Raw genomic sequence first — 11705 nt, forward strand, 5'->3', positions numbered from 1 at the left:
CCCTGGCCGGAGCCCCTCCTTCCGCAGGGGCTTCCGCAGACGCCGCTCGTTCCCCGCGCCGCTGCTAACGGCACCCACGTTCAGGGAGACTCGAGAACATCGCAGGGCCAGCTTGCTGCCCTCACGACAGGGCTCGGGGGCTGCCTGCGGCTACAGCACAGGCTTCAGGGGAGGGGCTGGAGCTGGGGGCAGCCGCACGGGCCGAGCGAAGGCGTCGGGGGAGCTCCGGCGACTCGGGGAGGCGCCCGCTGGCCGCGCCTGGGGGGTGCCCGCCTCCGTCCCCTCTTCCCTTCTATCGGCTCTCAGGGAACTGCCGGGCGCTGCCCTGGCCCGGCTCGCCTCCGGCGGACCGGGAGCCTGCCGCGGCGGCCGCTTCGCAGCTTCCCGTCCCGCCAGCCCCGGGCGGCCAGCGGGCAGGAGGCACCCCCCGCCCCCGCCGGAGGGGATCGCTCGCCTCACCCGCGATCCCGGCGCTCGCCCGCTGCCGCTGAGACCCGCGCCCTGCGCGCCACCACGCTGCTCCCAGGGACCGCGCATGCGCCGGAGGGATCAGAGCCGGCGAGCGAACGCCGGGCTGCCCCACGCGCCCAGGAGGCGCGTCCGCACGGCTGGTCGGGGAGCGGGCGCAGCGGGAAGCCCGCGGAAAACCACACGAAACCGGTAACGCTCCTGCGTCTGACCTTGTCGGACTCCGGGGGCCGCGGCGGCAGCGGGGACTACGCCGCGCCCGAGAGCCACGCTGCCGCCCGGCCGCCGAGTCCGCGAAAACTACAGCTCCCGGCATGCCCCGGGAGGCAGCCTGCCCTGCTGTCCGACCCCGAGAGGACGCCGCTTCCGTTTCCGCCCACCCCCCACGCCGGCGCAGCCGCAGTTCCCGCCGAGCCCCCAGCGCCGCTCCGGGCAGCTCCGGCGCGCTTTCGCCGCCCGGCTCCGGCACGGCGCGGCATCCCCCGCCCGGCTCCGGGCAGCGCCCGCCGCCGCTCCGGCACGGCGCGGCCCCGCTGCCGCTCCGTGCGTCCGACACGGACCCTGCCGTCCTCCTTGGGGCTTTCCCCGGAACCCGCCGGCCGACTGCGCAGCCCCGCCACGGGGCCCGGTGAGCACCCCCCCCGCGCGCTCACGTGCTCCCAGCGGCCCTGTGAGCTCCCGCCCCCCGCGCGCACGTGCTCCCAGCCGCCCTGTGAGCCCCCAGGGCTCGGGCTCGGCCTCGGCACAGGCGGCCCCCACCTCCCCCGGGCCACCCCCGCCCCCGACGCTCGCGGTCCGAGGGGCGCCCGGCCCCGCTCCCCTTCTCCCTCGGGGCAGCCGCAGCCCGGCCACCGCTCCGCTCCGCTCCTGCCTGGGCTCCCACCGGCCCCGCCCCCGGCAGCCCCCCCTGGCCAGAGAGCGGCCGTCCCCATCAGCCTCACTGCCCGCACCTGCGGCTCCTCCAGCCCCGGCCCGCAGCTGTGGTACCGAAATCCGGAACAAAACTCCTCAACACCAATGTGAACTTAAGCAGCAGGCACTTCCTTGATTGAATGAAAGATGTCAAGAGTCAGCTGATTGGGAAGAGGTGTTAACTGGGGTCAAAATACAGATTTTAATACCCCTCTTATTTTAGTTCTAAGACTTGGCCATTGCCAGGTATCATCTTTTCCATTTACCCAGGTCCACCAGTGAGGCCACAAGGGAGATTTCTTCCAGAGAGAGGATAGAGTTATTAAGTCTAAAGTCCACGAGTTGCCTTTCTCCTTCATGAAAAGGTGAGTGGATCATATATCATCACTAGTCACCCAAACAGTTAAGCCTGAACTTTTCACCTGTCCTTTAATACAGTCAACTCCAAGCTAAATTTTTTCCGTTATTAAGAGGGGACCAAAGATCATGTAAAATATTATTATACTTTCTACAAATACATCCCCATCTTAGAGCTTTAGCTACTAGAGAAAGTCTTTGGAGTTTGGGGTCAGAGGAGCTGCAAGTATAAACCTTCATTCAGCTCTGTTTAGGATGTGTGATTTTTCTCTGGTTGTCTAAACCAGTCTAAATTTCCATAGATGGTCCCGACTCTGGGTGGCTCTAACGAGGATCCTGGAACTCCAGTAAATTCTAAACATTGTTTTATATTTTCAATATGATCCCAAGTTCCTTTTTGCACTTGTCTCTACGGTTTTGGCAACTGACAGCCCCAAGGGGTGCTTGTACAAGTTTCTCCCGAAGGGCGATTAAATGAATTCTTTTGTCCACGAGGTGGATGGTTTGGTAATGTTATAATTCACAACGCTATAATTCCTTCTTTCAAATTTAAAAAAAATAATTGCCTTTTAAATCCATCCCATTTAATTTGCTAAAATGATTCTCATTGTTCTGCATCTTTTCTCAAGTTTTGGTTAAATTCAATGTCAGTATTCTCCACGGAACTAGATTTTCATCTGACTTTGGAATCGGAAGGCAGGCTGTTACTGAGGTTAAGTTTTGTGTCTTTACAAAACTTTGAATCAGTTACAAAACTAGATTTTTTTTTTTTAATCCAAATTACAAAAACGGTTAATCTCAAGATTAATAGCTCAAACAATAATTGTTTCATTTTGTTTATCTCATGTTTAGAACCCCTCAAAAAAAAATGCATACGCCCTCTAAACACACAAAAAGATTATTGCCCTCGACAATATTCCTAATAGCAACCCCAATATTATCAACTTTACACAGCTGTTTTCCCAAACAGATAACGTGAAACTTACTTATAGATTTTCAGTTTTAAAGGGCCAGTTTCTTTAGACTTCCGGTTTCTTGTTGGTGCTTTCTTTATTCTTGAATAATGAAGCCAAGGTTCTTCTCCCAGACCTTTACTGCTATAAGGGTTGTTAAAATGACTCGATACGGTCCTTTCCGCTTCTCAGTGATTTTATATATATTCAATCTCCTGGTCGGAAGGGATGCGCTGCTACGTCCAACTCTAAGGGTCCAGCTGTGGAGACATACTAACAAAGTTCTTGAAAAGAATTGCTTAAAGAAATCATAACACCTTTTAAAAACATATCTCCAAAGGCACTCAAGATACTCAGAACATAGGACTCTTGATATGGTCTTTCATACAACATTTCATAATGACTTAAATTTTCTTTCTCTTCTGGCTATACTCTGATTCTTAATAGAGCCATGGGTAATGCTTTAACCCATGTGAGGAGTGAGGTTTCCTGACAAATTTTACTCGACTGTTGCTTAAGGGTATAGTTCATTCTCTCTGTCTCTCTCTCTCTCTCTCCCCGCCCCCCCCCGCCCCCCCACTTGCTTGTGGTCTATATGGGGTGTGATAGTCTCAATCTATAGATAATACTTTGCTCAACCTGTCTCACAGTCTTTGCTATAAAATGAGGGCCATTGTCAGATGACATTCCTACAGGCACCCCATATTTTGGTATTATCTCTTTGAGCAAGACTTTGAGTACTTCCCTTGCTCTGTTGGTGCGACAAGGGAAAGCCTTGGGCCACCCAGTAAAGATATCAACTCAAACTAGGATATATCCTTCTTTTCAAGGCAATTCTATAAAATCAATTTGCTAATATTCTCCTAAAAAATTTCCTTATTTCATAATCCCAAAGATGATCTTATTACTGATTCGGGGATATTTTTATATATAAATTTCACATCCGCTTCTAATTGTTTAAACAATCTTTGTCATATTTCACTTTCTGTTCCCCAATATACTTTGTGATGTTCAGCTCGGGCAATTTCTCTTATTATTGTGGGTGGGACTATTATTTGACCTGTCGGTGTTACAGCCTATCCTGTTTCATTTTGTTAGCCTGCAATCTAATAATTAATTCTTCATCTTTTTCGTTATAATTTGGAGTTTCTTTAGGCAATTTTATACTTTTCTCTGGAACTAGTGCTAGGATGCCTTTTTCCGCAGCCTCTTTAGCAGCTTTATCAGCCAGTCGGTTACCTGCGTTAGGACCGGTCTTACCTAACTGATGTGCTTTACAGTGCATTATCGTGACTGCTGTTGGTTTTGGAATGGTTTCTAACAATTTCGGTATTTGTTCTGCGTGCTGAATGGTGGTTCCTTGTGCAGATAACGGTCCTCTTTCTCTCCGTATCGCTCCGTGTGCACGTACTACTCCAAAAGTGTACTTTGAGTCTAAGTGTTGACTCGCTTTCCTTGACTTAGTTCCAGAGCTCGAATAAGAGCTATCGATTCAGCCTTTTGGGCAGATATCGTCGAAGGCAAAGTTGGCAATGCAATTACCTCCTCGGTAGTTATTGTCTATCTTGATAAACGTTTTCCTTCACAGATGGAACCGCTTCCGTCGGCATATAGTTCCCAATCTGTTTCTTCTAGCGGCACATCTCAGAGATCCAGTCAGCTGGAGTGAACTCTTTCGATTGTCTGCAAGCAGTCACGTTCCAGTTCTCCTTTAACTTGATCAGTTGTTGAAAACGCAACAGAGTTAACGGTGGTAGTAGTTTTTAGGTAAACATCATCTTGTTCCAGCAACGCCACTTGGTATTTCCGCATTCTGCTAGGGGATAACCAATGCCCCCCTTTCTGTTTTAGCACAACAGTTATCATATGGGAAACGTACAGTAATCCTTTGTCCTCTAATCCTTTGTCCTCAGGTGAACTTACGAGCTTCCTGGGTCAGTAGCACAGTTGCAGCGACGGCTCTCGGACGACCAGAGCGTCCCAGACTCATGTTACCTAATCGCTTCGAGAAGTAGGCCACAGCTCGCCCACTTGGCCCTAAATATTGGGCCAGGATACCCAGAGCTATACCTCTTCTTTCACAAGCAAAAAGTTCAAGTGTCTTTGTGAGATCTGGCAGGCCTAGGGCTGGCACCCCCATTACAGCCTGTTTCCATTCTTGGAAAGTAGCTTTCTCGGCATCGGTCCAATCCGTTGTTTGAGGTTTTGAGCTGCTCCTATAAAGGTCGGGCCAGCAAGCCACAATTTATAATCTACAGGTGACACCACTCAACCATTCCCGGAAATGCTCGTCATTAATTTTTTTAGTCTTAGGTTCGGGGAGACGACAAATTGCCTCTTTTCTCTCAGTTCCCAATTGTCTCTGTCCTTTTAGGATTTTAAAACTCAAATAAGTTTCTTCTTTCTGGGTTATTTGGTTTTTTTCTTTTGACACTCGATATCCACTGATTCCCCAAAAGTTCAAAAAGTTAATAGTTAACTTTGTGCATTGTTCTTCTGTCTCAGCTACAATTAACAGATCATCCATATATTTCAGCAAGATTTCTTGATTATTTTCTTTCTTCCAAATCTCTAATTCTCGTGCCAATTGATTTCCAAACATGGTAAGACTATTCTTAAAGCCTTGAGGCAAGACTGTCCACGTATATTGTGTTTTTTCTCCCAGTCTCAGGATTTTCCCGTTCCAAAGCAAAAACCTCTCGACTATTGGGATCCAAGGGAGTACGGAAAAAGGCATCTTTTCCGTCTAACACTGTGAACCATTCTTGTTTCTCCGTTAGGGTTGTTAACAAAGTATAAGGATTTGCTACTACCGGATGAATATCTTGTACTATTTGATTTATTGCTCTGAGGAGGTCTTGAACTAATCTATCATCTTTTTCATTAGCCTTTTAACAGGCAAGATCGGGGTGTTATATCTGGATTCACATTCTATTAACAATTTGTATCTTAAAAATTTTTGTATTACCATTACTAACCCTTTCCGACTTTCCGGTTTTAAGGGGTATCGTTTAATTCTTACCGGATTCGATCCTGGCTTTAAATCAACTCTTACAGGTTCTGCTTTTTGGATTTACCGGGAACTTCCCAGTCCAGACGATTGGAATTACAGCATTGTACTTTGACTGGTATAATCTTCTGCTGTCGGTAACCGTCCTGTTAACAACAAAGCCACTGCTTCGATACGTTTAGTTTCTGGAATTAAAGTTTTAATCTCTCCATTTTTAAATTTAATTTCTGCCTCTTAAGTTCTCAAATAGATCTCTCCTTAACAGGATTTTAGGAGAATTTGGCACATACAAAAACTGCTGAGTGACCCGTTGCTTTCCTAATTTCATTGTTAAAGATTTAAAGAAGGGTCTAGTTTCTCGTTCACTTGTTGCGCCGACAGACACCACCAATTTCTTCAACACTTAACTCTCCCTCTAAGGTATTTAAAACTGAAAAGGTGACCCTAGTGTCAATTCAAATTCAATTTTCTGTTCTCCCAGTTTAGCTGTAACCAGAGGTTCTGCTGGGAGACTCCCCTCCGGTCCCCGTCAGATACGTTCACTTAAAAAGAACAAATCTACATATGGCACTTTATTCCATTTACTCTCTCTCCTACAAAACAACAGTAACTGCAATATAGTATTGTAACTCAAAGTTCTGTTTGTTTACCATTTTTCCTGCAATTCACCCCAATGTGCCAATAAACGTCCCAACAGTGATGTTTTTGGTAACTTTTCATCAGCAGTTCTATTTCCTGCACTCTTATTCTTAAACAATTTTGCTAATGCCATTATACTTATATACATTCAAATAGCAAATACCAAACAAATGCAAATGACAGTTGTCCCAAATAATACACAAAGTCCAACCCAGCAATAGCTTTCGCTTATGACTTACGGGCAGACGCCTAGGCTTCCACTGCAGACGGGTACCCTCCAAGCCCCAACCCTGCGAAGCTTTCACCGCGCCTCACGGGCAGGCTTTCCAAACAAATTCCAAAGAAGCAGCGCCTTACCTTTTTTCCAGGGAACGCTGCGAGGAGCTTTGTGAGTCGAGGGTGATGGTTCTCCCCGAGAATACCTCGGTGCCGGCCGGAGTTCGATCGACACTCGATCTCGTCCAGTCTCACTCGCAAGGTCCCATCTGGGTCGCCAAAACTGTTACCGAAATCCGGAATAAAACTCCTTAACACCAACGTGAAGTTAAGAAGCAGGCACTTCGTTTATCGCAGCGCTGGGGGGACGGGGGATCGCTCCTCCAAAGGCGTGTCCCGCTTAGTATCAAAATCCATCCGTTTTTACAGACTTTTCTTGTCAGGTCATTGTTACCTAAGCTCCTTCCGTAAAAATGCATACTCTGCTCGTCCCTAAATTTAACCTTTATAATGATCGGTCCTTTGATTATATAACCTTATCAATATTCTTATTTAAAAACAATCATTGGTCAGTTACACTTAGCTCTGCTGACTGGAATCTTCGATACTCAAATCGAGATGGGAAGGGTAAGGGGGTTTCCAAGCAGCAAACTGGTGTCCACGACGGTTTCCTTAGTTTCCTGAAACAGAACGTAGAAAAACCCGTAACTTCCTGGTGAGGTTTCTAGGGTTAGCTATTTCAAACTTTAACAATATTAAGGTTCCTAGAGTCACGTGAACACAGTTCCTAAAGTTTCTATGGCTACGTTTCAAACTTAACGATCCTATTCGTTATGCTTCACAATTTTACTTCTTAATCAAACCTAACTCTTCTATGGGATTAAATTTTGATTTCTTTACCAGAATATTTGCAACAGCTGGAGCCCAGCAGGAACGGGGGGGGGGGGGCACGGCCCGACCCCCCCCAGCGCCTCACCTCCTCCTCCCCTGGGCTCCCTCACGGCCCCTCGCCTCGTGCAAAGGGAGCGCAAACGCAGCCCGGAGGGCAAAGGGGAGGGCAGCCAGCGTTTATTCAGTCAGTCGCGTGCCTATCGAGTCCTGCCAGTGAGTCTGCTCCGGGTCTCGGGGTGCCCCCCGGCGCTCCCTCTGCCCCTCGGACACCTCTGATAGCCTATTTCCATACATTCTGTATGGCACGTCTAAATATTGGGATGGTTTTAATATTTTGTACCAGCTGTGGAAACTGGTTTGCTGCTAGGTGACTGCAAAAGTGAGATTTGGTAAATAATTATTAGAAATCTTATAGTAACACTACGATTGAAACAATAGACAAAAGTATAGCCAAGCAATTAACTAGCAGAGGTAGGTACTCCTAAGTTTTGCAGTTCTTTGCTCTTATGACTAGATGTTCCTGTACGCTAGATGAGAACAATGCTGAAACTGACCACATGTGATTGAAACTGCGTTAAGCTTCAAGATCAAAGAACAAGGACAAGAATAAAGACTTCAGGGACAGCCAGCAAGAACTTCAAATGGGTCGCTGGTTGCAAAAGCAGCCCTTCGTCTCAAATGGATCCTTCATTGCGCGTGATCGGATGTAGGCAGTACTACGATAATCGGTTGCCATCGTTTTTACGTATATGTATACTAATCTGATTAACATGCAATTAGTTATTCTATATAACCTGTTTGTGCTAAAGCTGTGGCATGCACGCTAGGTGCAACTATCCCCCATGCATCCAGCGCTGCAATGAAGAATGCCTGCTTTCCAAAACTCCAAAACGAGTCTTGGGGAGTTTCTTCGACCGGCTTTTCAGTATCAGGGGTACAAGGGAAGAAAGGGGGAAAAAAAAAAAAAAAAAAAGGCAGTGGTGTGGGAAAGAGAGGGGACCAGGGGAGGGGCAAGGAGGGACCAGAACACGGAAGAGGGGAGACAGGGCCCCGAGGCTTGCCACAGCTCTTGTTCTTGGCGCTGCCAGGAGAATTTGCCAGTTCAGATGCTTCTTTCTGCTCCTCTCCCGCTCCCCTCCTCTTCTGTAACTCCGGCGGCGCGGCCGTCCTCCCCCTAGGAGAACACGCGTCTCATAGGTCTTGCAAGATGAGGCCTCCTAGGCACGGAGCCTCGCTCGCTCGCACGCTCTGTGGCCGTACCGCACCGTCAGTGCTGCATACGGACCCTGCGGTGCAGCTCGGCGGTCTGACCTGCTGCGGACTACAAAGAGGGATCCTTCCACGCGCAGAGAGGCAGGCTCTCTCTTGCCTGCAGCGGGGGGCAGCTGCTGGCCGGCCAGCCTTCCATTTCTTCTTCTCTACCTTTCTCTGGCCTCTCCAGCTTCAGCCGCAGCAGCTCCTGCCCGCAGCCGGTAAGCGCCCCGCCTGTCCCTTTGTGCTCCCGCGCCGCGAGGAGAGGGAGGCCAGGCAGAGACAGCCCGTGCAAGCTTTCCTTGCCGGCGGCGTTTCCTCACCGGGAGGAAGCAACGAGCGCGGCGGCACCTCCCGCCGGTGCCGCACTGCCGTTACCGTCGGACGGCACGTGCAGGACAGCGGCAGCCCCGCGCCCTCGCAGCCTCCGAGCTGCAGTACCGAACATTGGTCGCGAGGTGGCAGCGGCGAGCGCTTGGCACACGGCGCCAGCGCGCATGGGCGGGAGCCCAGCTGCAGTACCGAAGTCTGTTCAATAGGTGGCGGAAGAGAGCGCTGGCGAAACGCGCCGCCACCGCGCATGCGCGGCTCCGAGCTGCCGTACCGCGTTTTGGTTGCTAGGCAACAGCAGGAGGGCGGCAAAAGGCGCCACGGCGCATGCGCGGCTCCCGAACGCCAGGGCCGCGTTTTGGTTGCCAGGCGACAGCAGGAGCGCCGTAAACCGCGCCGCCGCGTCGCGCTTTGGTTGCCAGGCAACAGTGGTCAGTGTCGTAAACGCGCCAACGCACATGCGCGGTTGCCGAGCTGCCGTAACACGTTTTGGTTGCTAGGCAACAGGAGGAGGCCGTAAACCGCGCCGCCGCGCATGCGCGATTGCGGAGGCGTCATGTCGCGCTTTGGTTGCCAGGCAACGGCAGCGAGCGCGGTAAACGGGCAACGGCGCATGCGCCGTTGCCGAGCAGCCGTAAAGCGTTTTGGTTGCTAGGCGACAGCAGGCGCGCCGTAAACCGGGCCGCCGCGCATGCGCCCTTGCCGAGGCGTCGTGTCGCGCTTTGGTTGCCAGGCAACAGCGGCCAGCGCCGTAAAAGTCGAACTACGCATGCGCAGTTGCCCAGCTGCCGTAACGAGTTCTGGTTGCTAGGCAACAGGAGTGCCGTATACCGCGCCGCCGCGCATGCGCGGTTGCCGAGGCGCAGTGTCGCAATTCGGTTGCCAGGCAACAGCAGCCAGCGCCGTAAAAGGCGCAGCGCGCACGCGCCCTTGCCGAGATGCCGTAACGCGTTTTGGTTGCCCGTCAACAGCTGGAGCCCACCGCGCATGCGCCGCTCCCCAACGCCAGTTCCCACCTTCGGCCACCGAGCAGCAGCATCCGCATCCCCGTAACGATCCTCTTCTGAGCAGCAGCTGGATGAGGGATGACTGACAGCTCAGCCCAGTAGAGACCAGCCACAGGCGGCAACTACTTACTGGGGGCACAGGGCTTACATTGCCCTGCCCTTTCCCCACTCGCAGCCCGGGCCGTCATCTTCATCGCCTCCGTTCCAAAAAGCACCCGAGTGGCTGGAGCGTTTACAGCAGTCAAGTGCAAAGAACAGACAATTCGGGTGGTCACTTCTGTCCCTGCCCCCCCCCCCCCCCATTATCTAGAGAGGAGAAGCAGCACAGGGAACCTGCAAACGGCAGGGGGGAGGGAGGGGTGGTCCCCTGGAGCAAGCCCCAGGGACTGCTGTATCCCTCTGCATGTGGCATCAGGGTTGCGGGAGTGAAAGCAGCCAGTCAACAGATGCTGGCAAGAGATTTAAAAAAAAAAACATAACGCCTGGTTCAGGTGACAGCCTGAAGGCAGGCCACAAGAGACCCAAAGCTGCTTTCTGCCAGAGGGGCAGCTCTGTCCAGCAGGAAACGCCGCGTCCCAGCGCACCAGATGCGAGCGGCCCACCTGCAAGCGAGCGATACCCTGGCGACCCTGGGGCTCACTTGGGGTGGGCGCACCTTTCCTCACCTCTGTGCTATCAGAACTCTGCTCTCCTAATCCTGCACGCACGCAAGGCTTCTTGTGCGGGGCTTGTCTCTGATCGAAGAGACGCTGCACGGTGTTACTTACCGCCCCGCCCTCCGGCGTGCAAAGTAATCAGACGTGAAGCAGGGAAAGCAAAGAGGCGTGTCGGGATATTAGCAGTCCTCAGCAGATGACCATAGAGCCCTCGAGGTTCCATCTTTGCTCCCTACAGGAGCGTGGCTCCGCACTCCTTGCTGCTCCCGCCAGCAAGCGTCACAATTGCCCTTTGCTGCCTGCAACACGCAGTACCTGCGCGGCCCCAGTACTACTGCCGCTTACAGAGCGAGAGGCGCTCGCTATAAAGCGGCAATGAAGAACAAGGACGGCCCGTCAAGATGGCAGGAGGAACACAGAGAGCCTCCAGCATTAGCCAGGCAGGGCTTGCAACTCACCTCGTGTCGTGGTTTAACGCCAGCCAGCAACAAAGCCCCACGCGACCGCTCACTCGCTCCCCCGCCCCCAGTGGGACGGGGAGACAATCGGAAGGGCGAAAGTGAGAAAACTCATGGCTTGAAACGAAAACAGTTTAATCATTTAAAAGAAACAACAACAACAACAACAACAACAACTTGTAAGGAAAAGAAGAAAAAAAAATGACAGAGAATGGGGTGCAGGCAGCATGCCAGGGGTCTGGAGCCTGATGGATGATGGGGGGGGGGGGGGGTGGAATATGGAGGAGGGAAAGGAAGCCAGGGCGGGGGACCGGAGATAGAAGAGCAGGGGATGCGGGGGGAAATGGGACAGGAGATAGAAGAGCAGGGGATGCGGGGGGAAACAACGCGTGTGGGTTAAAAACTCGAATGGGTGAAGGGGGCGGGCTGGAGCAGTGGGGGGCATATATGGGGGAGAAACACACGCCGGGGAGAGGGTAGGTGAGGGTACAGAGGTGCATGGGGGGACACGGGTGGGGATGACCTACCCCAGGGAGTCCACCCAGGATGATCCACAG

General features: G+C 51.9%; 1 long non-coding RNA gene across 2 annotated transcripts; it reads left to right on the forward strand.

Moving 5' to 3' along the window:
- Positions 1 to 946: 946 nt before the first annotated feature.
- LOC138689630 (uncharacterized) lies at positions 947 to 6876 on the forward strand. Of its 2 annotated transcripts, XR_011328551.1 has the most exons (3): positions 947 to 1096; positions 1434 to 1745; positions 6708 to 6876. It is a non-coding gene; the product is annotated as an uncharacterized lncRNA (long non-coding RNA). The 2 variants fall into 2 exon arrangements; XR_011328550.1 differs by lacking the exon at positions 947 to 1096 and having other exon boundaries at positions 1152 to 1745.
- The last annotated feature ends 4829 nt before the right edge of the window (positions 6877 to 11705 follow it).

The sequence above is a fragment of the Haliaeetus albicilla genome, chromosome 18 (genome assembly GCF_947461875.1).
Source record: "Haliaeetus albicilla chromosome 18, bHalAlb1.1, whole genome shotgun sequence".
NCBI classification, from domain to species: Eukaryota; Metazoa; Chordata; class Aves; order Accipitriformes; family Accipitridae; genus Haliaeetus; species Haliaeetus albicilla.